Source organism: Ambystoma mexicanum, chromosome 1p (assembly GCF_040938575.1).
Source record: "Ambystoma mexicanum isolate Mex_15411 chromosome 1p, UKY_AmexF1_1, whole genome shotgun sequence".
In the NCBI taxonomy this organism is placed as follows: Eukaryota; Metazoa; Chordata; class Amphibia; order Caudata; family Ambystomatidae; genus Ambystoma; species Ambystoma mexicanum.
In genome coordinates, this window is record NC_090921.1 from 547,620,704 (window position 1) to 547,646,943 (window position 26,240).

A 26,240-nucleotide genomic window follows, 5' to 3' on the forward strand; every position below is an offset into this window, starting at 1 on the left:
GGGGGACATGAGTTGGACATGGGCGGGGGCCTAATGGCAGGTGCCCCACAGTGCTGGGGGGTGGAGGGTGGGAGACATGGGTGGGGGCCTGGTGGAGGGTGACCCGCACTGCTGGGGGGTGTGGGTGGTGGGAGACATGAGTTGGACATGGGTGGGGGCCTGCTGGCAGGTGCCCCACAGTGCTGGGGGGTGGGTGGGGTGGTGAACATGAGTTGGACATGGGTGGGGGCCTGCTGGCAGGTGCCCCACAGTGCTGGGGGGTGGGGGTGGTGGGAGACATGAGTTGGACATGGGTGGGGGCCTACTGGCAGGTGCCCCACAGTGCTGGGGGGTTGGGGGTGTGGGAGAAATGGGTGGGGGCCTGGTGGAGGGTGCCCCTGCACTGCTGCGGGGTGGGGGTGGTGGGAGACATGGGTGGGGGCCTGGTGGAGGGTGCCCCTGCACTGCTGGGGGGTGGGGGTGGTGGGAGACATGGGTGGGGGCCTGGTGGAGGGTGCCACTGCACTGCTGGGGGGTGGGGGTGGTGGGAGACATGGGTGGGGGCCTGCTGGCAGGTGTCCCACAGTGCTGGGGGGTGGGGGTGCTGGGGAACATGAGTTGGACATGGGTGGGGGCCTGCTGGCAGGTGCCCCACATTGCTGGTGGGTGGGGGTGGTGGTGAACATGAGTTTGACATGGGTGGGGGCCTGCTGGCAGGTGCCCCACAGTGCTGGGGGGTGTTGGTGGTGGGGAACATGAGTTGGACATGGCTGGGGGCCTGCTGACAGGTGTCCCACAGTGTTGGGGGGTGGGGGGGGTGGGAGCCATGGGTGGGGGCCTGGTGGAGGGTGCCCCTGCACTGCTGGGGGGGGTGGGAGACATGGGCGGGGGCCTGGTGGAGGGTGCCCCTGCACTGCTGGGGGGTGGGGGTGGTGGGGGACATGAGTTGGACATGGGCGGGGGCCTGCTGGCAGGTGCCCCACAGTGCTGTGGGGTGGGGGGTGGGAGACATGGGTGGGGGCCTGGTGGAGGGTGACCCGCACTGCTGGGGGGTGTGGGTGGTGGGAGACATGAGTTGGACATGGGTGGGGGCCTGCTGGCAGGTGCCCCACAGTGCTGGGGGGTGGGTGGGGTGGGAGACATGGGTGGGGCCTGGTGGAGGGTGACCCGCACTGCTGGGGGGTGGGGGTGGTGGGAGACATGAGTTGGACATGGGTGGGGGCCTGCTGGCAGGTGCCCCACGGTGCTGGGGGGTGGGGTTGGTGGGGAACATGAGTTGGACATGGGTGGGGGCCTGCTGGCAGGTGCCCCACAGTGCTGGGGGGTGGGGGTGGTGGGAGACATGAGTTGGCCATGGGTGGGGGCCTGCTGGCAGGTGCCCCACAGTGCTGGGGGGTGGGGGGGTGGGAGACATGGGTGGGGGCCTGGTGGAGGGTGCCCCTGCACTGCCTGGGGGGTGGGGGTGGTGGGAGACATGGGTGGGGGCCTGGTGGAGGGTGCCCCTGCACTGCTGGGGGGTGGGGGTGGTGGGAGACATGGGTGGGGGCCTGGTGGAGGGTGCCCCTGCACTGCTGGGGGGTGGGGGTGGTGGGAGACATGGGTGGGGGCCTGCTGGCAGGTGCCCCACAGTGCTGGGGGTGGGGGTGCTGGGGAACATGAGTTGGACATGGGTGGGGGCCTGCTGGCAGGTGCCCCACAGTGCTGGGGGGTGGGGGTGGTGGGGAACATGAGTTGGACATGGGTGGGGGCCTGCTGGCAGGTGCCCCACAGTGCTGGGGGGTGGGGGGATGGGAGCCATGGGTGGGGGCCTGGTGGAGGGTGCCCCTGCACTGCTGGGGGGTGGGGGGGTGGGAGACATGGATGGGGGCCTGGTGGAGGGTGCCCCTGCACTGCTAGGGGGTGGGGTGGTGGGGAACATGAGTTGGACATGGGTGGGGGCCTGCTGGCAGGTGCCCCACAGTGCTGGGGGGTGGGGGTGGTGGGAGATATGAGTTGGACATGGGTGGGGGCCTGCTGGCAGGTGCCCCACAGTGCTGGGGGGTGGGGGTGGTGGGAGACATGAGTTGGACATGGGTGGGGGCCTGCTGGCAGGTGCCCCACAGTGCTGGGGGGTGGGGGGGTGGGAGACATGGGTGGGGGCCTGGTGGAGGGTGACCCGCACTGCTGGGGGGGTGGGGGTGGTGGGAGACATGAGTTGGACATGGGTGGGGGCCTGCTGGCAGGTGCCCCACATTGCTGGTGGGTGGGGGTGGTGGTGAACATGAGTTGGACATGGGTGGGGGCCTGCTGGCAGGTGCCCCACAGTGCTGGGGGGTGGGGGTGGTGGGAGACATGAGTGGGACATGGGTGGGGGCCTGCTGGCAGGTGCCCCACAGTGCTGGGGGGTGGGGGGTGTGGGAGACATGGGTGGGGGCCTGGTGGAGGGTGCCCCTGCACTGCTGGGGGATGGGGGTGGTGGGAGACATGGGTGGGGGCCTGATGGAGGGTGCCCCTGCACTGCTGGGGGTGGGGGTGGTGGGAGACATGGGTGGGGGCCTGGTGGAGGGTGCCCCTGCACTGCTGGGGGGTGGGGGTGGTGGGAGACATGGGTGGGGGCCTGCTGGCAGGTGCCCCACAGTGCTGGGGGGTGGGGGTGCTGGGGAACATGAGTTGTACATGGGTGGGGGCCTGCTGGCAGGTGCACCACAGTGCTGGGGGGTGGGGGTGGTGGGGAACATGAGTTGGACATGGGTGGGGGCCTGCTGGCAGGTGCCCCACAGTGCTGGCTATGCCATGGGTGGGGGCCTGGTGGAGGGTGCCCCTGCACTGCTGGGGGGGGGTGGGAGACATGGGTGGGGACCTGGTGGAGGGTGCCCCTGCACTGCTGGGGGGTGGGGGTGGTGGGGCACATGAGTTGGACATTGTCAGGTACTGTTAGGATACAGTGACATAATCTGAGACATTAGGTCTGGGGAAAATTAGTATAGAAAGGTTTTTGGAAGTTATTATGAGTTTAATTTTAAAACAGCCAATTTTGCCCTTAACATTCATTGCAGTCTATGGAGAATTCCCCAAGCCAAGATGGAGGTCCTCAGTCTAAGTTCTGATTGGCTGGTGATTGTTTATAGGGAAGACAATGAACATTCTAAACTGCCTTTCATCGTCTTTGCCCAGCTGAGAGGTCGCGTATTAAGCTGCTCCTGCTTAACTTGTTCAGGGGTTTCAAGTTTCAAGCGGTCGAGCGGCTTATTTGGAAAAGCAAACAGGAATCTTGCGGAGATTCATTTTGGCACTGAACAGGAGTAAGAAGATTTCGAGTTATCCAAGAAAAAAGAAAGGTTTCAAAGACTCTCCACAAGATAAGTCCTTTTAAAACTCAAGACTCTTTCTATAATGTCATTGTAGAAGATTTAACCTGATTTTCAAGTTCATATGAAAAATATTTACTAAGAACTTTATTGCTGTCGCATGTTTGGCTTTGTTACGCTACGTTTTATATCAAGCGCGTGGTTTTTTCGTTAACAGAAGCCTGCGCGTGAGAGACTTCGTTTGAGTATCTAGCGCGAGCTCTTTGGTGTCGCGTGATACTCTTTTGCGTGTGTTTTTTTAACCGCGGTTGAACTTCAGCGCGTGTGCTCGCATATTGGATTAAGCGCGTGTGGATTTTTACCCGCGGTTTGTCTTCAGCGCGTGTGCTCGCATATTGAATTAAGCGCGTGTGGATTTTTACCCGCGGTTTGTCGTCAGCGCGTGTGCTCGCATATTGGATTAAGCGCGTGTGGATTTTTACCCGCGGTTTGTCGTCAGCGCGTGTGCTCGCATATTGGACTAAGCGCGTATGGATTTTTACCCGCGGTTTGTCGTCAGCGCGTGTGTTCGCATCCTGGACTAAGCGCGTGTGGATTTTTACCCGCGGTTGAACTTCAGCGCGTGTGCGTGCTTTCATTTAATCGCGTGTGGATTTTTTCTGTGGTTTAATCTACAGCGCTTCAACGATCTTCACTCAGTCTGGATCCCTATGCGAGTTCAAGAGATTTCTACGTGAGATTTTTGACGCAAGTTTCAAGAACTGTTAATTTAAGTAAAAACACTCTAAAAAGAAATAAATACTTTCCAGAAACACTAGAACTTCCATTTACTTTTAATGAACTTAAGACTTTGTTCAAGCTTCTTGAGTTTAAAGAAGATTACCTGCAAAGTTAATTTCACATTCATGGACCTACTAAGAAGGCTGAATGATCGTTGAGATTCAAGTCAACTAGTAAGGAAGTCTAGTCAGCTTATCACTTCTCTGGGCATATTGTAGAGAAGTTCCAGGTATGGTTTTTACTTTATTTGGTAAAGGATATTGATACATAAGGTTAGTATAGTGCCTCATGAATAACAAGGTGTATTATATGTTTATGTTTTACCACAGGTGAAGAACCAGCTAGTCTTAGCTTCCAGCCTGGTGTTTGTTAATTTGTCCCTTCCCCCTTTCCCCTGGAAGTGAGGTAAACTGAGCAGTTTATAGTATCAGCTCAGAGTGCCACATTTTGGGTGGATTGTCGGGGGCTCAGCAGCTTCTGCAGACACCAGGATCTCAGCCTGACAGAATGAAAGGCCAATAAAAAAGAAAAAGTCTGCCCAAGCTGTATGAACCCCGACGAGACAGCCATGGAGGCGTTGGGAGAAATGGTTAGGGAAATTAGAGAAGTGTTACGGGTGGCTCATCGAGAATACTCAAATCTTAATAAAAGAATAGATGAGTTAAATTTAAAGGTAACACAAATACAAGAAAAGGAAGTTTCGGAAGGTGCAGGAAACCCACCTGAGCTAGTGAGAGTAGGGGAAGAACAAGAACCTAGACTTTCAAGGGAAGTGGTGGGTGGTTTAGGAACTTTAGTTATGCCTGTTCCTTTGGCTGCTCTTGAGCGTTTTTTGGGAGATCCGAGAAAGTTTCAAATTTTTCAGACTCAGTGTGAATTACATTTCTTAAGTCGTCCCGAGTTATTTTCAACGGATGCTTCCAAGGTCACATTTACATTATCTTATTTATCAGGAGAAGCATCTGCGTGGGGAAGTCTCTTGGTGAGTCAAAAGAGTTTGGCTTTGAATAATTATTCCCTGTTCCAGGCCGATTTTAAAAAGATGTTTGATAAGAGACAGGTATCTCTAGAGGTAGATGGAGAACTACTGGAGTTGCGTCAGGGAGGAAAGGAGTTGTTTTCTTATATCACTCAATTTAGAACTTTAATTTTAGAGAGTAGATGGCCAGAGGAGAAGAGGGCTTCCTTATTTTATCGGGGCTTAAAAGATGAATTGAAAGATGCTTTGGCTGGTGTTTTGGAACGACCAACTACTTTAGATGCTCTAATTGATTTGGTGGTTCGTTAGATTTTCGTTTAACCGAAAGACGTTTAGAGCGTAGACGTTCTCAGGGGGAAGTTAGGTTTCCAGGAAGAGTAGAGAGATCTAAGGTTGAGGTGGTGAACAGGGAAGTTAAGTCAAAGGGAAATGAGCTGCAGAGTCGGGTGAGAGGTCCGTTGTCAAAGGAAGAGAAGACAAGAAGAAGGGAGAATAATTTGTGCCTATACTGCGGTAGGAGTGGTCATTTCCTTGAAAACTGTCCTTTTACCTCCAAGAAGATCTTCAACTCTTCAGGCAGAGTACAACAAGTTGCTAACACGATACAGACAGCTGTTCCTCATATAACTGTGAACGTATCCTTAATGTTTGAAAAGAAAATCTTAGGTTCTGGGCCAATTATTATTGATTCAGGGGCTACAGGAAATTTTATGGACAGAGGATTGGCAAAGAGTTTAGGTGTTCCTTTAGTGGCTAAGAAAGAAGTTGAGCAGGTAAGGGCAGTTGATGGTACATCTCTTTCTTCAGGTCCAATCACTCATAATACAGAGGTACTTGAGATGGAGTTAACTGGAGGTCATAAGGAAACTATCTCTTTTGAATTAATTGATGCTCCAATCTTGAAAATAATCTTGGGTATGCCCTGGCTTACTCTGCATAATCCTAGAATTGATTGGAGTGCAAGAATTGTATCCCTAGAATCAAATTTTTGTAAGGAACATTGTTTCTTAGGGAAAAGTCATGGAGAGGAAGAAAGATTTGTGAATTCTGTTTCGTTTTCACTTGCAGAAAGAGGGGCAATAGGTTTTGATGTTGGAGCAGCAGTGGGTGAACTTCCTACTTGTTATCAAGATTTTTGGGATGTATTTGATGAAAAGGAAGCTGGAGAGTTGCCTCCTCATAGACTGTTTGACTGCAGGATAGATTTGGAGCCTGGAGCTATTTTACCTAGCAGTAGGGTTTATGCCCTGACAGAAAAAGAGAATGACTATTTGAAAGAATACTTAAAGGAAAATTTGGCTAAGGGTTTTATTCGGCACTCTCAATCGCCGGCTGCCTCACCATTGTTTTTTGTGCCAAAATCTGACGGTTCCCTCAGAACTTGCATAGATTATAGGGCGGTAAATAGAATGACAGTAAAAAATAGGTATCCGCTCCCTCTCATCTCTGAGATGTTAAATCAAATTCAAGGTGCCACCATTTTTTCTAAATTGGATTTAAGGGGGGCTTATCATCTGGTACGAGTTCAAGAGGGGGATGAGTGGAAGACGGCATTTAAGACCAGATTTGGCCTGTACGAGTACCAAGTGATGCCATTCGGTCTTTGCAATGCCCCAGCGGCTTTTCAATTTTTTATCGATGAGGTTCTTCGGGAATTTCTTGATATTTTTGTTATTGTTTATATTGACGATATTTTGATTTTTTCCCAAAGTTTGGAGAAACACAAAATTCACGTTCGACAGGTCTTGAGAAAATTGAGAGAGAATAATCTTTACGCTAAATTGGAGAAGAGTCAGTTCCATACGAATTCGGTGGAATTTTTAGGTTTTGTGATCACTCCTAGTGGTCTGGAAATGAATCCGAAAAAGGTGGAAGCGGTTCGTGATTGGCCTATTCCAACGAAGGTGAAGGAGATCCAGAGTTTTTTGGGATTTGCCAACTTTTACCGAAGATTCATTGAAGGCTTCTCCAGTTTGGTGACTCCAATTACTCGACTTTTGAAGAAAGGAGTTCCTTTTGTTTGGGACGTTAAGGCTAATGAGGCTTTTTAAAGTATTGAAGGAGAAATTCATAACTACTCCTTCACCAGTTGTATTTGAGGAAGATGATTCAGAAGAATTTGTAGTTAAGAAAATTCTGGACTCTAGAATAGTGAGAGGAAAGCTACAGTATCTCCTTGATTGGGAGGGTTTTGGTCCTGAAGAACGCACTTGGGAGAAAGCAAGTGATGTACATGCTCCTCATTTGGTTAAAAAATTCCATAAGAAATTTCCATTGAAAAAAGGCCCAGGGACTGGGCGTTAGAAGGGGGGTACTGTCAGGTACTGTTAGGATACAGTGACATAATCTGAGACATTAGGTCTGGGGAAAATTAGTATAGAAAGGTTTTTGGAAGTTATTATGAGTTTAATTTTAAAACAGCCAATTTTGCCCTTAACATTCATTGCAGTCTATGGAGAATGCCCCAAGCCAAGATGGAGGTCCTCAGTCTAAGTTCTGATTGGCTGGTGATTGTTTATAGGGAAGACAATGAACATTCTAAACTGCCTTTCATCGTCTTTGCCCAGCTGAGAGGTCGCGTATTAAGCTGCTCCTGCTTAACTTGTTCAGGGGTTTCAAGTTTCAAGCGGTCGAGCGGCTTATTTGGAAAAGCAAACAGGAATCTTGCGGAGATTCATTTTGGCACTGAACAGGAGTAAGAAGATTTCGAGTTATCCAAGAAAAAAGAAAGGTTTCAAAGACTCTCCACAAGATAAGTCCTTTTAAAACTCAAGACTCTTTCTATAATGTCATTGTAGAAGATTTAACCTGATTTTCAAGTTCATATGAAAAATATTTACTAAGAACTTTATTGCTGTCGCATGTTTGGCTTTGTTACGCTACGTTTTATATCAAGCGCGTGGTTTTTTCGTTAACAGAAGCCTGCGCGTGAGAGACTTCGTTTGAGTATCTAGCGCGAGCTCTTTGGTGTCGCGTGATACTCTTTTGCGTGTGTTTTTTTAACCGCGGTTGAACTTCAGCGCGTGTGCTCGCATATTGGATTAAGCGCGTGTGGATTTTTACCCGCGGTTTGTCTTCAGCGCGTGTGCTCGCATATTGAATTAAGCGCGTGTGGATTTTTTACCCGCGGTTTGTCGTCAGCGCGTGTGCTCGCATATTGGATTAAGCGCGTGTGGATTTTTACCCGCGGTTTGTCGTCAGCGCGTGTGCTCGCATATTGGACTAAGCGCGTATGGATTTTTACCCGCGGTTTGTCGTCAGCGCGTGTGCTCGCATCTTGGACTAAGCGCGTGTGGATTTTTACCCGCGGTTTGTCGTCAGCGCGTGTGTTCGCATCCTGGACTAAGCGCGTGTGGATTTTTACCCGCGGTTGAACTTCAGCGCGTGTGCGTGCTTTCATTTAATCGCGTGTGGATTTTTTCTGTGGTTTAATCTACAGCGCTTCAACGATCTTCACTCAGTCTGGATCCCTATGCGAGTTCAAGAGATTTCTACGTGAGATTTTTGACGCAAGTTTCAAGAACTGTTAATTTAAGTAAAAACACTCTAAAAAGAAATAAATACTTTCCAGAAACACTAGAACTTCCATTTACTTTTAATGAACTTAAGACTTTGTTCAAGCTTCTTGAGTTTAAAGAAGATTACCTGCAAAGTTAATTTCACATTCATGGACCTACTAAGAAGGCTGAATGATCGTTGAGATTCAAGTCAACTAGTAAGGAAGTCTAGTCAGTTTATCACTTCTCTGGGCATATTGTAGAGAAGTTCCAGGTATGGTTTTTACTTTATTTGGTAAAGGATATTGATACTTAAGGTTAGTATAGTGCCTCATGAATAACAAGGTGTATTATATGTTTATGTTTTACCACAGGTGAAGAACCAGCTAGTCTTAGCTTCCAGCCTGGTGTTTGTTAATTTGTCCCTTCCCCCTTTCCCCTGGAAGTGAGGTAAACTGAGCAGTTTATAGTATCAGCTCAGAGTGCCACATTTTGGGTGGATTGTCGGGGGCTCAGCAGCTTCTGCAGACACCAGGATCTCAGCCTGACAGACATGGGTGGGGGCCTGCTGGCAGGTGCCCCACAGTGCTGGGGGGTGGGGGTGGTGGGAGATATGAGTTGGACATGGGTGGGGGCCTGCTGGCAGGTGCCCCACAGTGCTGGGGGGTTGGGGGTGGTGGAAGCATGAGTTGGACATGGGTGGGGGCCTGCTGGCAGGTGCCCCACAGTGCTGGGGGGTGGGGGTGGTGGGAGGCATGAGTTGGTCATTGGTGGGGGCCTGCTGGCAGGTGCCCCACAGTGCTGGGGGGTGGGGTGGTGGGAGACATGAGTTGGACATGGGTGGGGGCCTGCTGGCAGGTGCCCCACAGTGCTGGGGGTTGGGGGGGTGGGAGACATGGGTGAGGGCCTGGTGGTGGGTGCCCCTGCACTGCTGGGGGGTGGGGGTGGTGGGGGACATGAGTTGGACACGGGTGGGGGCCTGCTGGCAGGTGCCCCACAGTGCTGGGGGGTGGGGGGTGGGAGACATGGGTGAGGGCCTGGTGGAGGGTGGCCCGCACTGCTGGAGGGTGGGGGTGGTGGGAGACATGAGTTGGACATGGGTGGGGGCCTGCTGGCAGGTGCCCCACAGTGCTGGGGGGTGGGGGGGTGGGAGACATGGGTGGGGGCCTGGTGGAGGCTGCCCCTGCACTGCTGGGGGGTGGGGGGTGGGAGACATGGGTGGGGGCCTGGTGGAGGGTGCCCCTGTACTGCTGGGGGGTGGGGGTGGTGGGAGACATGGGTGGGGGCCTGCTGACAGGTGCCCCACAGTGCTGGGGGGTGGGGGTGGTGGGAGACATGGGTGGGGGCCTGGTGGAGGGTGCCCCTGCACTGCTGGGGGGTGGTGGGAGACATGGGTGGGGGCCTGGTGGAGGGTGCCCCTGGTGGCTGGGGGTGCAGGGGGACATGCGTTGGTGGGCAGTAGTGCAAGTTGACATGTGGGTTGGCTGGGGGGCATGGCCATGGTGGATGGGGTGCCTGCAGGACATGTGCAGGGTAGGCCCCTGTGGTGTGAGCCACCTGCAGGGGCCGTGGAGGGTGTAGAGGGAACACCTGGGAGGACCCACACGTGCAATTCACGTGTGGTGCTCCCCGCGCACCCCTGTAATACACATACCCTGATGAGATCGCGTGTGGAACTTCCCGCACACCCCTGTAATACACATACCCTGATGGAACTGCGTGTGGAACTTCCCGTGCACCCCTGGAATACACGTACCCTGCTGATGTTGCGTGTGATACTTCCCCCGCACCCTGAAATACACGTACCCTGATGAGATCGCGTGTGTAACTTCCCGCGCACCCCCGAAATACACGTACCCTGATGAGATCGCGTGTGTAACTTCCCGCGCACCCCCGAAATACACGTACCCCACTCAATCGCGTTTGTAACTTCCCGCGCGCCCCCGAAATACACGTACCCCGCTCAAGCGCGTTTGTAACTTCCCGCGCGCCCCCGAAATACACGTACCCCGCTCAATCGCGTGTGTAACTTCCCGCGCGCCCCCGAAATACACGTACCCCGCTCAATCGCGTGTGTAACTTCCCGCGCACCCCCGAAATACACGTACCCCGCTCAATCGCGTGTGTAACTTCCCGTGCACCCCCGAAATACACGTACCCCGCTCAATCGCGTGTGTAACTTCCCGAAATACATGTACCCCGCTCAATCGCGTGTGTAACTTCCCGCGCACCTCTGCAATACACGTGCCCCACTCGCACAGGCCCAATTGCTGTATGTTGCCACTTTTGTAATGCGCAGGGACTCTACCGCCTGCCTTCGTGTGGCGGACGTGTTTCAGCTTTTGCGTGTCTTTGGCTGTGCGTGGCTTTGCCCTATTCGATTCCATGAATATGTCTGGTTCGAGTGCGTGTGGGCGTTCGTCTGCTTTCCTGCAGTACATCCCCAGTTACGCCCTTATTTTCGCACGTTGTTCCCCATTCCGCGCGTTATGCCCCGTGTCCCGCCCACTTTCTGGTGTATGCGCCGAGGTTGTGCGCTTTCACTGTGCGCGTCGCGCACGCCTTTCGGGATGTTGCAGTGACTTGTGCGCCATGCACGGGTTTGGCGCACATCCCGGGGTAAACACGCGCAGGGACTTCCATGAATCGCACGCGTGCGCGTGCGCCTGTTTTTTTGCGCTTGCGCCTGCTTGCGCCTGCTTGCGCCAAGATTTTCGGCGCACGTTTGTTCCATGAATCGGCCCCTCAATGTGAAAGTTGAATCTAGAAGTGTGCACAACAGACTCTCTGTGAAAGGTGAATCTAAAAGTGTGCACAACAGACTCTCTGTGAAAGTTGAATTTAGAAGTGTGCCCTATAGCTTCTGAGGGAAAGTTAAATGTAGAAGGGCGCCCAATAGCCTCTCTGCGGAAGTTGAATTTAGAAGTGGGCCCAATATCCTAATAGTCTAATACTGTGCCTGGTTGAACTGACTAATCTCCCTGATAACCTCTCTGTACAAAGTCAATTTTAGATTCATGCCTAATACCCTCCGTGTATAAAGTCGAATTGAGAGAAGTGTGCCTAATAGTCTAATCCCCTCTATACAAAATTGAATCTAGAGGTAGACCTAATACCATCTCTGTGTGCAGTTAAATTTCGAAGTGCACCTAATAGCACCCAATAGCCTAATGTCATCTCTGTGTACAGTCGAATATAGAAGTGCGCCTAATAGTCTAATATCATCTCTGCGCATATTGAACTTGAAGTGTGCCGAAAGCGTGCCCCCACTGAATTTAGAACTACAACTAGAAAGCCCTCCGAAATTCCAACTAAAAGCCCATACCAAGCAGGAGTACACTCACTCTACCAGAGTATGTCGGAAACGACCACCGCAAACCGCCCCCACTCCCCGTTCTGCCTTCCCTCTCATCCCCCCTTTCCCAAATCAACCCACCCTCCTTCCCATTCCCTACCATTCCCCTCTCCAAACACCAAGCCAGAGGGGCACGATGGCGAGCCAACCATCCTAAAATCACTCCTCCCCCGAATCCCACCACTGACCAGCCAACGTTAACCATGCCGCTCCCCTCACTAACATACCAGGCACACCCCACCCTGCAATCATCCACCCCGCCTTGCCCACAAACCCCTGCCGCTTTCCCCCGACCGCACCCTTTCCCCTCCCTAAAAACTGCACACCTAGCCCTAGCAAGAACCAAAGCCACATCCCTCTCCCCCCCTGACCCCTCGAACCTCTCTCACACTCCAATCGCAACAAAGAAACTAAAGAGGAAACGTACCTGGTCCCCCTCAATCTCTCAGCACTCTTCGCCTCCCCTGTCTCGACCCACCACCTCATTCCCCCAATCACCTCCTTCCCCCGTGGCTTCAACCTTCCTGATACCCCTCTCCCTCGATTTCTCATCAACTGCAACTGAAACTCCAAACTGCCCACACCCCACCTTCAAATCCACTGAACCAAACCCGATCATCCTATCACACGCAGCCACCCAATCACGCCCGAAGCTCGACAATTTTTCTGCTCGTCCACTTTTCCCATCGATCATCACCCACCCTACCCCTCTCCCTCCCCAACTCCCACTCTCTCCGCCTCCACCCCCTTCCGCTCCAGCTCCGAGACCAACCTGACCTGCCAATGTGAACTGCATCCTATTTAATGCCCGATCCGTAGCAAAAAACAGACACTGCATCTTTGACATCCTCGCCTCTGACAAACCAGACGTGGTTTTCATCACCGAAACCTGGTTCTCTGACGACTTCACCCCAATCGCTAATGAAGCATTCCCCCCTAACTACTCCCTCATCCCACTGACCCGACCCTCCAGAGGAGGGGGAGTAGCATTCGTCTTCAAGTCTCTCTTCCATGCCTCAATCATCGACAACCAAACTTCCATTCCTTCTTATGAATCTCTCCTCGTTAAACTATCCCTCTCCCGTCGCTCCCACACAGCTTCCTAATAATCTACAGGCCCCCTGGCTACGATAGACAATTCGCAAACAACCTCTGTGACGCTATTGCCACCCTTCAACAAAACCATCCAAACCTCACCCTTCTTGGAGACTTCAACATATGGCTCGACATCCCCGCCAACCCTATGACACACTTTCTGGTTGACGGTTTAGACGCAATTAACCTCCAACCTCACATAAATGGCCCGACTCACTATAAAGGACACACTCTTGATACCATCTTTAGCTCCAACACCCTGATTCATTTAAACCCCCCACCCCTATCATCTGGTCCGATCACTTCATTCTCTCGTTCACCATTCGCTCACCCGACCCCCTTCCCGTACTCGAATCTGAACATCCGCATCTACGCAAATGCTGGAAAAAACTAATAATAGTCCCGGACCTAGCCGACGCACTCCTCCCGTCTTCACCACCTACCTGCCAACTCAATAAACAGCTAACCCCTGACGCCTTTGACTCATGGCTCAACGCATCTCTGATGCGGCTCACACCCCCTTGCAAACCATCAACCCGCCGTGGCCTCTTCCCTAGGTGGTTCACTCCTGAGTTGAAGACCACTAAACAACTATATAAATACCTAGAATGCAAATGGCAGAAAGACAAAACCCAGGAGAGCAGGGCCACCTTGGCCCAACACCTTTATCAGTACAAGGCCGAAATCCGGAAAGCGGAAAGTAAAAAAAGGCCACTACAACTCCCGAATCCTAAATTGCAAAAACCCAAGCAAAGAACTCCACAAAATCATCGCCGAATTCACCAATCCGGCTTGCACCACGACCGTCCCGACCTCCTCACAATCACTGTGTGACTCACTCTCCCTCCACTTTTACATCACAGCTGGCGAAAGAACAAATACTCTAGCCACCAAACTGGCTCTCTTACATCCACCAGGCAATTCTTCCCCCATACCGACCAGCCCACGAGCTTCGACCACTACGCAACCAATGTTCGAATCCTTTTGTCCAATATCACCAGAGCAATTTCTCAAACTTCTATCTGCCCGCAAACCATCTGGCTCGCCGCTGGACCCTTGCCCAGCCACAACCCTCAAAGAAATGTTTGCTTCCACCTGCGCAGGAGAACATGCAAGATCCATCATAAATGCCTCCCTTTCCTCTGGTATCTTTCCTAGCGCATTCAAAATGGTTCATGTCAAACCTCTAATTAAAAAACCTTCCCTGGACCCTCTCGAGCCCAAAAACTACCACCCCATCTTAAACACCAGGTTCCTTGCCAAACTCATTGACCGAACCGCCTACTCCCAACTAAATGCCTTTGTCAAAGTCAACAATCTCCTAGACCCCACCCAATCAGGTTTCAGAGCCCGTCACGGAATTGAAACCACCCGAACCTCAATCTGGGATGACTTAAAATGACGGCAGGCTCTGTGGGATGTGCCACACTAATCCTTCTTGACCTATCCGCCGCCTTTGGCACAATCAATCACTCAATCCTACCAGACCGCCTCCACTCCCTAGGAATTCGTGGAACCGCTCTTAAATGGATAGCTTCATTCCTCAAAGACAGGTACCAAATAACGATACTCTCCACCTACACATCCCAAGCCTGACCAGTCGACACAGGAGTCCCTCAAGGAGCATGCCTATCAGCACTCCTGTTCAATCTCTACTTGAACAACCTTCCCACCAATAATATGTTCACACAACATCCTGTGTTACAACTACGCCAATGACACTCAACTAATTCTAAAACTCCTGAACTCAAAACCCAACTCCCGACCTGACCTGGCCTCCTGCCTCCATGACATAGAACGCTGGATGCCCCAAAGCCACCTTTGTTAAACCCCTCCAAAATGGAAATCATGGTATGTGGCAACTCCGAACTTCTTCCGCACCCGCTACCCTGGCCATCCGCCATGGGCAACTGACCGACCCCCTCCAACTCAGTGAAAAATCTTGGATGCACCCTCGACTCTGACCTAACACTCTCGCGCCAAGTCAACAAAGTCTCAAAGTCCTGCCACTACCACCTTAAAACACTTAAGCGCATCTTCCCATACCTCTCCTTTCCGAACAGACTCTCTGCGGTCCAATCAATCGTTATATCAAGACTGGACTACGCAAACCCCCTATACCTCGGAGTCCACGCGTACCAACTGAATAAACTCCAAAGGGCACAAAACGCGGAAGCCAAATTGCTACTTGCGCTTGGCCCAAGAGACCACATCTCCCCAGCCCTTAAGATGCTGCACTGGCTTCCAGTAGCCCGAAGGGTGACTTTCAAAACTTTATGCATCTCCCATCGAGCACTGCATAAAACAGGACCTCAATATCTTCAAGACAAGCTAAAACCCTATCAACCCCCACGCACCCTAAAATCAAGCTCAGCTGGCCTCCTAGTCATACCGAAGACAAACTCAGTCAGGTTAGGCGGATCATCATTCTCAGCCTTGGCCCCCACACTATGGAACTCACTCCCACCCCACATCCACCTAACTGAGGATTTAACGTCTTTCCGCAAACTACTGAAAACCTGGCCCTTCCCTAAAACCATTCTGTACCAAACTAACCCAAACAGACTAACAGCATCTCAAAAACACCAATCCAACAATCTACCTTATATGAGAAATTGACAGCTAATAACCCCTGATATAAACTATGACAACCAGAATTAAATGAGTAAAGTAGATCAAAGCAGTGAAATGGTTAATAAGAGTAAATCATACGGAAACAGTAAAGAGATTTAAGCTCCTGAAATAGACATAATGCATGTGGAGTGAACGAAGTGAATGGCGTGGATGAAATAGTTACGCGAGGGGTTAAAGTGGACAAACGCCTAGAGCGAATGAGTTACACAGACCGGGTGAGTGCGTAGAACGGATAACCATGTAGAACGGATGAGTGTGGAATGCATGCAGTGTGCGAGGAACGGATAGATGAGTGGAGCGGGTTGGATGAGCTGAACGGAAGAATGTGTAGAGTGGAGTACTGCATAGAACAGCCGAGTGGGTATGGCCGCCAAATATATAGGACATATGACTGCATATGAGCGAATGAGTGCATATGAAAAAAGGGGTACATAGAGGGGAGTACGTAGAGGGGACGAGTGCGTAGAGGGGACGAGTGCGTAGCGGGGACAAGTGCTTAGAGGGGACGCGTGCGTAGAGGGGATGAGTGCGTAGAGGGGGTGAGTGCGTAGAGGGGGTGAGTGCGTAGTTCGGGTGAGGGCATAAAGGGGCATAAAGCGGATGAGTGCCTGGAGCGAAGGAGTGCCTGGAGCGAAGGAGTGCCTGGAGTGAACGGACGTGCTGCGTAGAGCGGGTGAGTACATAGAGCTGCTGACCAGAATGTGGGAACAGACTGGGGTGCACGGAGTGGATAGGAGTGCATGTGACGTATATAGTATGGTTTGGAATACAGAGAACGTTCGAAAGACCATATAACCCATCATATCACACCACCACGCTTACTCTCTCCTTTACACCATCACTCAACTAGAACACAGAGATACTATGACACCATTCGGTATACCTGTTCTCATACCAACATCCGCCGCATACCCCACATCCTTCTAAGTAAACACTGCTGGTTACACACCCCCCAGCCAGGCGTTCTTCTCAGGCCTAACGCAGCCACATCCGGTCTGGATAAATCCTGCCAGAACTAACACATACTCCTGATCTCACAACCACCACACCTACCGCTAAGAAGCAGCTATTACACCAATACCGCACCAGCTTCACACATACCCGGTGCTCACACGCACCTTTGACTCTCCCTTCTCCCTCTACTGATCTGAACTTTGGTTCCCAAGGGCGTTCAACCTACCAGCGCCTTCAGGCCATACCAATGGTATATAAGGCGCTATATAATTGCAAAATAACATAACATAACATAACCCTCAACACTCTCTCTCCCACATTCTATCCTTCTATGCAGGAGTAAGTATATATAGGAACACAGCTGCATTCAATGCTGTTTCATTATTTTATTTGTATAGTGCTTTTATCCAAATCCCTTTACAAAATGACGAACTACAAAACGATAATAAATTCAGGGAAATTTACAAAAACTTAGGGCCTCCTACATGGTAGGCGGTAAACCATGGTGCTATTAGCACCACGGTTGCCGCCGGTACCATACCGGTACCACCATGGAGAAAAGGAGAATTACCACCCCATTCCAAGGTTGGCGGGCCGGTAATTCCCCCTTTCTTCATGGCCCTTCCCCTTGGCCATTTTTGCCCCATAGGGCTCAATGGGAATGGGGAAGGGGCTAATTACGGTACAGCAAATTGCAGTACCGTAATTAGCACCATGGTCCCTTTGCGGGTCCCAATTTTAACGGCTGGTCTACACCAGCCGTTAAGGTCGGGTCCCGCAAAGGGACCTCATAGTAAGGCGGTAAGGGTTTACCGGTACCGGTGCCCTTACCGGTACCGGTAAACCCTTACTGCCTACCGTGTAATGAGGCCCTTAGTGAGGGAAGATGAGGCAAACTTGGGAAAGAAGATGGTTTTTAAGATGAAATGTAAAGGAGAGAGAGAGTGCGAGGTATAAAGAGATCAGTAGGGTGATCCACAGTTTGTAAGCAGGATGAATGTATTGACAAAACCTTGACTTAGCAAAGGGTGGGAGTGGCGATACCAATAACGTGAGAGAGGTGGAGAGAAATGCACGGGGAAGGCAAGTGAGGGTGGTAAGTGATGAAAGATAAGAGAGGGCGAGATTGTAAATGCAATGGGAGACATTAGTCAGAAAGTGGATCTGAAATAGAGAATGTATCCAAAGTCCATGCAGAGCAGCCCGAACTGGAGAAATGTGAGCTGAGAATGCAAGACCTTATGCAATCTTGAGGAAGGAGTGCAGAATAGATGGAAATGGAATACGTGTGTGAGTGGGAAGGTCAACATATAAAAATCAGCATATCAATACACAGCATATACCACACCTTGGGAGTCATTAGTTACACCTCCTTTTTAACTTAACTGTTTACGTCTGGTGCACACTGTCAACAACCTTTCATAAAAAGAATGGCCAGGATTGCTTGTTTTGGCTCAAAGTAAATCGTGTTTTTCCCCCTGCTCTGTCTGACTCAGCCAGCATGCCATCATTGACCCAGCAGGAGATAGGCGAATGCAGTAGCCTTTCTAGAAAGATAGGGGCAGGGCAGCCCAGCAAGCTCTAGAGACTGGGAGTGGCGGTGCTACCCTGGCGAGTGTCGTGCAGATGAGAAGCCACATATAAGTCAACCAGCCAAGTGCTCCTCCTTGATTGGCCCTTGAGATCCAAACCTGAAACATGTATGGTAAGGGCTGCCCTGCACTGCATGGACAGAGCGCACCCTGGTTAAGGGAACTAAGGACCTTCTTGTTCAGGGAGGGAAACCAAAATGAAAACCCAGACTCAAATGACCATGAAGAGAACTGTCAGGCCCACACTCTTGCTCCATTCCTGTCCTTATGGCTGCGATATTTCCAGATATCCCCCAAAAGATCATATCCTTATCCTCCCTTGCCTTGCCTCAAACAGTCTTCATTGTGCTTCCCACAGAGGTCTGAATGTGGCTGTACCTCTTCCCGTTTGGGAGGGTTATCCTCCTACAGAGGTTTAGCATCCACATTCGCAAACCAAACCTTTGTTGAGGATATTAGATATTTTGCTTGGACTGTAGATCTTTCATCTTTGGTATTAAAACAGATCAAAGGAAAGAATAAACCCTAAGATTAAAGAATGGAATGGTAAACGGGGATTGTGCAAAGAAAAAAAGATGATGCAGAGACTGTCTATATGTAATGACCCTTAGGAGGGCAGAGATATTAAGCACTTGGACTTATGAAGTATGCAGTTTAGCTGTGGACATTACTCCGTGCAGCCTAGCCGGCCTTATAATAAAGAACATTGATTTGTATTGTGCATTAAGATTTTAATGACATGCCTATACTAACTGCTTGAGGGCGAGTGTCCCATACACTGCATAGCTCGTAGTGTTAGTTATGTAATGTTAACTGTATGTACTAAGTGCAAGAGTACGCCTCCCAAGGGGAGCCAGGGTGCTATAATGAGCGAAGGAGCTGACATAAAATATGGAGGCAAGCCATCTATTGGGTAAATGATAGGTTTTCTGGACTTTTCTGAATTGAAGAAGATCCATCTTCCAATTTAAGGGTCAATGGAAGTGGGCCTTTGACTATCTTCTGGGAGAAGTCAAGGCACTACAGCACATAGAAGACTAAAATGAAGCACTTGTAATTTAATATGCAGCTGCATATCTCCACAAGAGTGAGATACAGACCTCGCAGACAAACCACACTCAGGTCCACACTGACTATTTGACTTTGACAATGTTAAGGAAATATGTCTAAAGAAATATGGATACGAAATTGATGCTGCTTCTGCTCCAAGGAAGCAGTTAAAATTCCAAGAGCCGCCCGATGATGAATTATGGCAAGGTATTAAATCTACAAACCTAACTTCCAAGGATGATATTACTAAATCACATTGGGAATGGCTGTGCTCCTTTCTAGCACCTATTAATAATCAAAGTTGAGCTAAATTAGCTATAACCTCTTGGAATACACGGGCCATTGCCATCTTTTTAGTAGCACAGGATCCTATGATTTGCTTGGGGATTTGGATATAGTTCTTTTGCAGGAGACATGGCTTTTATCCAATCCCGTTTTTTGACTGCTACATTGCATACTTTGGGAAGGGTGTAAGGGGCAGAACATTTGGAGGTTTGGCCATCCTTGTACAAAACAGTTTATATTCCTCTAAATGTATGTGTATGGATAGTAGCCCTAACCTATTGAGGGTTGACATCTGTATTGACGGGTGGGGTGCAACAATTGTATTGGTAAACATCTATGATGCCCCAGGAGATGGTTGTACACTGGACCAACCACTCAATATCTTTCAATGCCTAACTGACAGATTTGCTGTAGATGGTGAGTTAAATGTTGTACTGGATGGTGACTTGAATGCCACTAATCTGTATGATCATCAGAAAACTGTGATCCGAGATGAAGTGAGTAGTTATTCTAATGTAAAATGCGAAAGGTGGACGTCTTTCCTTGCTGAAGTCAATTTATATATGACAAATGGTTTTCGGAAAGGGATACTAGGGCTTGAGCCTACCTTGACCAACGGTCAACATACCTCTATTATCGACTATATATCTATTTTAATGCTTCCCTCTATGTCCTCTTGACCCAGTTTACAGTCCTGCCTACACCCTTTAGTGACCATTCCCTTTTGACATGTATGCTGCTGGTGAAGACCACTGAAGGGCTGGTGGTTGATAATATTGGGTAAGTTGTTGGGCTGGGAAACGGGAACCGGTTGGGATGGTTGTTAAGAAAGATTTCCATTTATGTGTAATTTTCCCTCCAGTTGTGTACCCCCCAACTTTTTTCTGCTGTTTAACACCATAGTCTGACTTTGCCTGGGGAGCCCAACCTTCTGCTGCACTCCTCTGGCCTTTCGCTCACTTCTTATGGGGAAAATGACATGCTCTTAAGACAGTCAGTACTGGGAGACTTTGTTTCCCTTAGTCCTTTTCCAATGTTGCAACTTTTGTGCAAAATGTAACAAGTGTACAATGTACCTTCCAGTACAGTACACTTGGGTCTCTTACTCATTTCTAAAGACCCTAGATACTCTCGAAGGATTTTTTAAGAGATGTGCAGATGTGTCATGGACAAGGCTGGTGGCAGTTTATCTTTCCATGTAATTTTAACCCTTTCCTGCCAGGTAAACCGCGATTACTGCGTTTGGCACGAATAGATGGCCTGGCCCCAAAATGGCCATGCCACGAGATTCTTTGTCCTGTCCTTTGGCCATCTTGCCCCTTTGCCTTCCCCAGGTCGAGCTGACCCCGGTCAATCCTTATTTAGGCATGCATTTTCCAGCAAAACATCAAGCTTTCACAGGCTTCTGCATGCCATGCATGTGTGCCTCCAGGATGTGGGCTGGGGTGTCTGTCCCCAATACACATGCTGGGTGCCAGAGAGTCTGGAGTGCTGTGAATGCCTGAGACCACCATGGTCTGTGATTAGTCCACATATGGTATGCCTGTATGTGAGCAGATAACCCATTGGGTCCTCTTAGTTTTGGCGCGAAGGCGATTCTGGATAAGAGAAGCCCCCAAACACCCATACCATGTTGATCTCTGGAGTTCTCACTGAACGAAGGATAGGATCCAAGTATCCTGAAGCTAAGAAGCCGAGTCGAGGAACCGCTGGTGACCCGCTGGAAGGTTTGGCACCCTGAGCCCACTGTCGTACCATGGGACCCCTCTGCATCTGGTCATCCAAGAAGGTCTGCGAAGATGCTTCGACCCATTGGAATAGTGGGTCCAACTACTCTTGGCACCTTCATCAAACCCTGCAAGTAACCTTTCTCGGAAGTGTCCCTGGGCCAACTAGTGGGCTAACCAGCTTACGCAGGACCTTTGCTCTGTCTCCGCCGCCGTTTCGAGGAGGCCCTCGAAACTTGCTGTACTGCTAGCTCTTTTTTCACGGCACCCTCACACCGAATTTCATACACTTGGCATTCCCAGGTCTGAAGTGAGACTAGTGCGCCATAACCGGAGCATACACGGTTACCGTGTTGCCCAGCCGTGGTGACGACCTTTGCAGGTGCACTGCATTTGTGCCCCTCTTGCCCCTGAAGCCTGCTGCAGTGAAACTGGCCTGATCTATCCACCAGGAGTTGAGAAATCGCCACTGTCCCATCTGGGAATCATCCCCATATCTTCGTCGCTGAAAGCTGCAGAGCCGCCAAATTGCCACACTTGAACCTGCAACCGAAGTGGACTCAACTGCTGAAGTTTGGTCCGGAGTGCACCGGGGGTCGGTGAGTAATCACAACCATAGCTGGTGGGCCCTAGTGCCTCCATCAATTCTTTTGCACAAGTGGCCCCTGAGGGCCCCTCTCCTTTCCACTGCTAGTGCGAACTAGCAAACTATTCTCGACTCTTGGAATCGACTCTGCCCTCAAGTGGAGACCCTCCTCGAATAGCGGTAACCTATTCTTCATCCCTCACCCACCTTGCTGAGCTGGTACAGACCCCAGAAGAGACCCCGTTTTGCCCATTGGAACTACCTTGTGTGCTTGCATTGCCTGTACTTTTGAGCATTATGCTCCCCTCTTCTTAGGGATCGGACTGCCTCTTAGTTAGGAGTGTGTTGGATGTAGAAGGGGCTAAAGACTATTTGCACTGCCTGTTTCCTTCCCTTTTAGGTTGTGGACCCATTTTGTGCATTAACCCTTTAGGCCCCATTGGTCCTGTAAATATGTATTTAGATAGGATTGTGTTGGTCTAACAAGTATTACTGTGATTTGATGTGTGTGTTTGAAACTCAAAGGCCTTGAAATAAATGTATACGTATTTTTAATATATTTCCACCTGACTGTGAGTGATTTGTAAGTGTCCTTTACTCTGTGTGCTCATTGAGGTCTTTCAGTCACCCTCACCCCTCATGAGACCTAGTCTTGACCACCGCCAAGCTACCTTGATTGGTCTGGCTTGTCCAGAAGGTTACCCCGTTCCAAGAAACTAGGCTGGCCTCCTGAACCTCTGCCCACCAGGTCAGAGTTCAGAAATCCATCTTAACAAATTGGTGGCAAGGTGGGATAGGACTGAAGGTATCCAGTGTTGCACACTAGTGAAGGCATTTCAAGTTTTTCCTATCCAGGGCACATAGTGACTTTGTAGTGATAACTGTAAAAGGCCATAGACTTATCTAATATAATGGAAACAAGTACCTCTATAACCTTAAATGCTTCTAGGTCAGAAACATTGACAAAGATGTGTACTGAGAGAGGTTTATCTGCTCAAGGTATAAAAATTGGAAATGATCCAAAGAGTCATGGAATGGCAAGAGTTGCAACTCAATGCCCGGCCTAACTGACAGATTTGCTGTAGATGGTGAGTTAAATGTTGTACTGGTGGGTGACTTGAATGCCACTAATCTTTATGATCATCAGAAAACTGTGACCCGAGATGAAGTGAGTAACTATCCTAATGTGAAATCCGATGATAGTGCAGAAGGGGGTGGAGCAGCTTCCACTGGCAGAACTGACAGTTATGTCACTGCCCTCATCAGTGGTGCCCATGATGATAGGGAGGATGCTATGTCTAATGTTTCCTCTGCCAGCTCTGATGCTGTGGCCATGCTAGAATTCAAGAAACAAGAACTGCTGTTTAGGTAGAAGGAGCTTGAATTTCACATGGATAAGCTGGGACTAAAGCAGGCAGAAAAACAGAAAGACAGGCATCACCAGAGTCATTTTGGATAGATCGACTTGACTCCCTGAGACCAGGGGGCATAAATGAGAAGATGAACCTCATGTGCTTTTTGTGAACTTTCAGGCAAAATGAATATTTGAAAGATGTAATTACAATAATTCAGCAAAATAGTGTGTCTGATGAAATACTAATAGAGAATCCACGGTATGTCCTGCAGGCAATCAACCCCGTGTGGGACGTAAGGCACTGCCTGATGGTGGATTCCCTTGATTTAATTACAGATATGATCACCTATGATTACTTATGAGATTGATGTGAACAACATCCTTTTGCAATTGCAACAAATTGGTAATTGGTCCTCAAATGTATTTTTCCCTGGTAATTATAAATATAGAAACTTGGAGAAGGGGCGTTGTAATATTGACAGAAATACAGGTAATGGTTATAGAGATTTTCCCATGTGTGGATTAAGGAGTGACATGATACTCGGGACCCAAGCACATGCGTGGGCCCCCAATACCATAGTGGACGATGCGCGCGCACGCGCAATTGACATACATGCATACTAGTAAAGATATGCACGTAGCATCATCGATAATTGCTTTAATTCCCTAAGGTCATAAGTAAACAAGGCAGGAGTGACCGAGTGCACAAATGTACCCGTCACAAACCGTCTTTGGAATAAGAGGATCGAGAGTATGAGGCTGAATCACGCGTGCATGTGCGAGAGTGATTAGCAGCACAGAATAGGACATTGCGCACACACGCGTAAATGAGTAGCGTTCATAAACGCTACCACAGACGGCGGCAGCACGTCAAGATAGCGAAGCAACTAAGAGGTAAGAATGAGGGCAGAAGAGTAATGCGCAGGGTTACAGGAGGGCTGTAATACCAACCTATGGGGGTAATGAATATGAACATTTAACTTACAGAACACCTGCTGCATAGAAATACTTTCTACAGAGATGAACATACGCTCTGGGGGATAAAAAGCCAAACAGGTAGAGACCTTTAAGTACATAGTTTGAATTAATATAAGAGAATAGTGTCCAACAATGGTCTACAATTAATTTCTTTGTGTTTCTTGTATTTTTGCATTGTTTGAACCTCACTGCGGATCATAACCATAACCTGGTATGTGTAATTTTCTTTGCGGATTTCACTTCATGGTGAATAATTGGGAATGAATTACAATGATGGATATGTCACTGATTTATAAATAGTAGTGTTAATAGCCCTGATGATGGACGGAGGTCCGAAATGCATTGGCAATAATATTGTGACACTGACTGGTCAGGAATAAATAAGAATACTTGAAAAAACCATACAAAGAATTGTGGATTGATAATTGGGAAAATAACTACTGAATGAAGTACTAATCACTTTGAGAGTTAATTGAAACCCAACAAGGGAAGTGAGAGCGAGCTCACCCAGGGTTGGAAATTGTCCATCCCTACTTTGTGGATGTCACATAGAGTGTGCCATAAGGGCAAGACTCATCCTGGTAAGCAGGAGGAGGGGAGAAGACCAAAGATAGTGGGGGTGGGGGACCTGATAAAACCTCTCAGAAGGGCAACAAAAAGAAAAATAAGGGTAAGGCACAAGAGAACATACAGGGTAGTGGAGGTTATCCTCCAAAACAGAACTCTGGCTACAGTAAACTTCGCCATCTCAACAGACCCAGTGGATCTTGTGTGGCTTGTAGAGCAAGTGACCATGTGAAGGGGGCCCCCAGATGTAAGGTCAAAACCTTGGGGTTCCACTCTACTAATCTGGACTTCTCCTCCTATGAGGAATACGAGATTACAGGGGCATCCTTCTCCTGGGATTCCTTCCACAGTGGGATAGATTCTGAGGTAGTTTCAGTTTCCCTGGGTTCCTGGGAGCCTAAAGTCTCAGAGGCTTATGCTAGGATTCTGGACAATACCAACCACTACTTTAAAGACAGTGTGCTGATCAATGGAGTAGATACTCCTGCTCTTAGGGATAGTGGGTGCAGTCGAACTGCAGTGGATTCTACCTTGGTAGACCCAAAGGAAATTGCCAGAGTTCCTCTGATGCTCACTAAATTGGCTCATGGCCCACCTCTCCAGTTCCCAGTTATACTGTAAATCTTACTTTAAATGGCACAATAGTCAGGATTCCAGTGAGCATTCAGAGGGATGTCCCAGGAAAGGTCTTGCTGGGAAATTATCTCAGGGCCTTAGGGCTTGTGGGAGATACAGCAGAAAGACCCTGCACAAGGTCTCAAACAAGGGCAGCACTGGCCAAGACCACTGCAGTTCCCAAGCCAAAGGGGAAACCCAAGGCTAAAGGAGTCCGAAAAGACAAAAGAGGGAAAGAGTATATTCCCTCTAATTCACCTACCACTGAGGTGGAGGTAGTGATCAAATACCAGGGCCTGATGAGGTAGAGGTGTTACCTGAAGTATTTGACCCCAATGACCACCCTGAACTAAAATACATGTTAATAGAAGATGGTCCTGACAGGGAAGAATTCAGTAAGGGCCAACGTGAATGCCCATCTCTGGAAGGCCTAAGGAGACAGGCCTGCTCCAAGCTTGAGGACGAACCCCTTGGGAAGCACAGGATTTATTGGGAAGGTGGGCTCCTCTAAAGTGAGCCTACAGAGTCTACAGAAGAAGACCAGAGGAGGTTGGTAGTTCCCTTTGCTGTAAGACCCTTCCTCCTGCAGCTGCTGCATGAAATGCCCCTTGCTGGTCACCTTGGTATCAAGTGAACCAAGCAAAAGTTATCCATGCATTTCTACTGGCCCAAGATGGGGGTGCAAGTAAAAAGTCACTGCAGGAGTTATACCAGCTGCAGTTATCTGGTAAGAGTGGCTCAACAATCCCAGCTCTACTGGTACCACTCCCAGTTGGGAGGGTACCATTTGAGAGGGTAGGGATCGACATTGTTGTCTCCTTGAGCCCCAAACTTCCTCAGGCAATAGGTTTATCCTGGTGCTGGTCGACCATGCCACCAGATATCCGGAGGCCATCCCATTGAAGACTGTGACTGCCAAGTAAGTT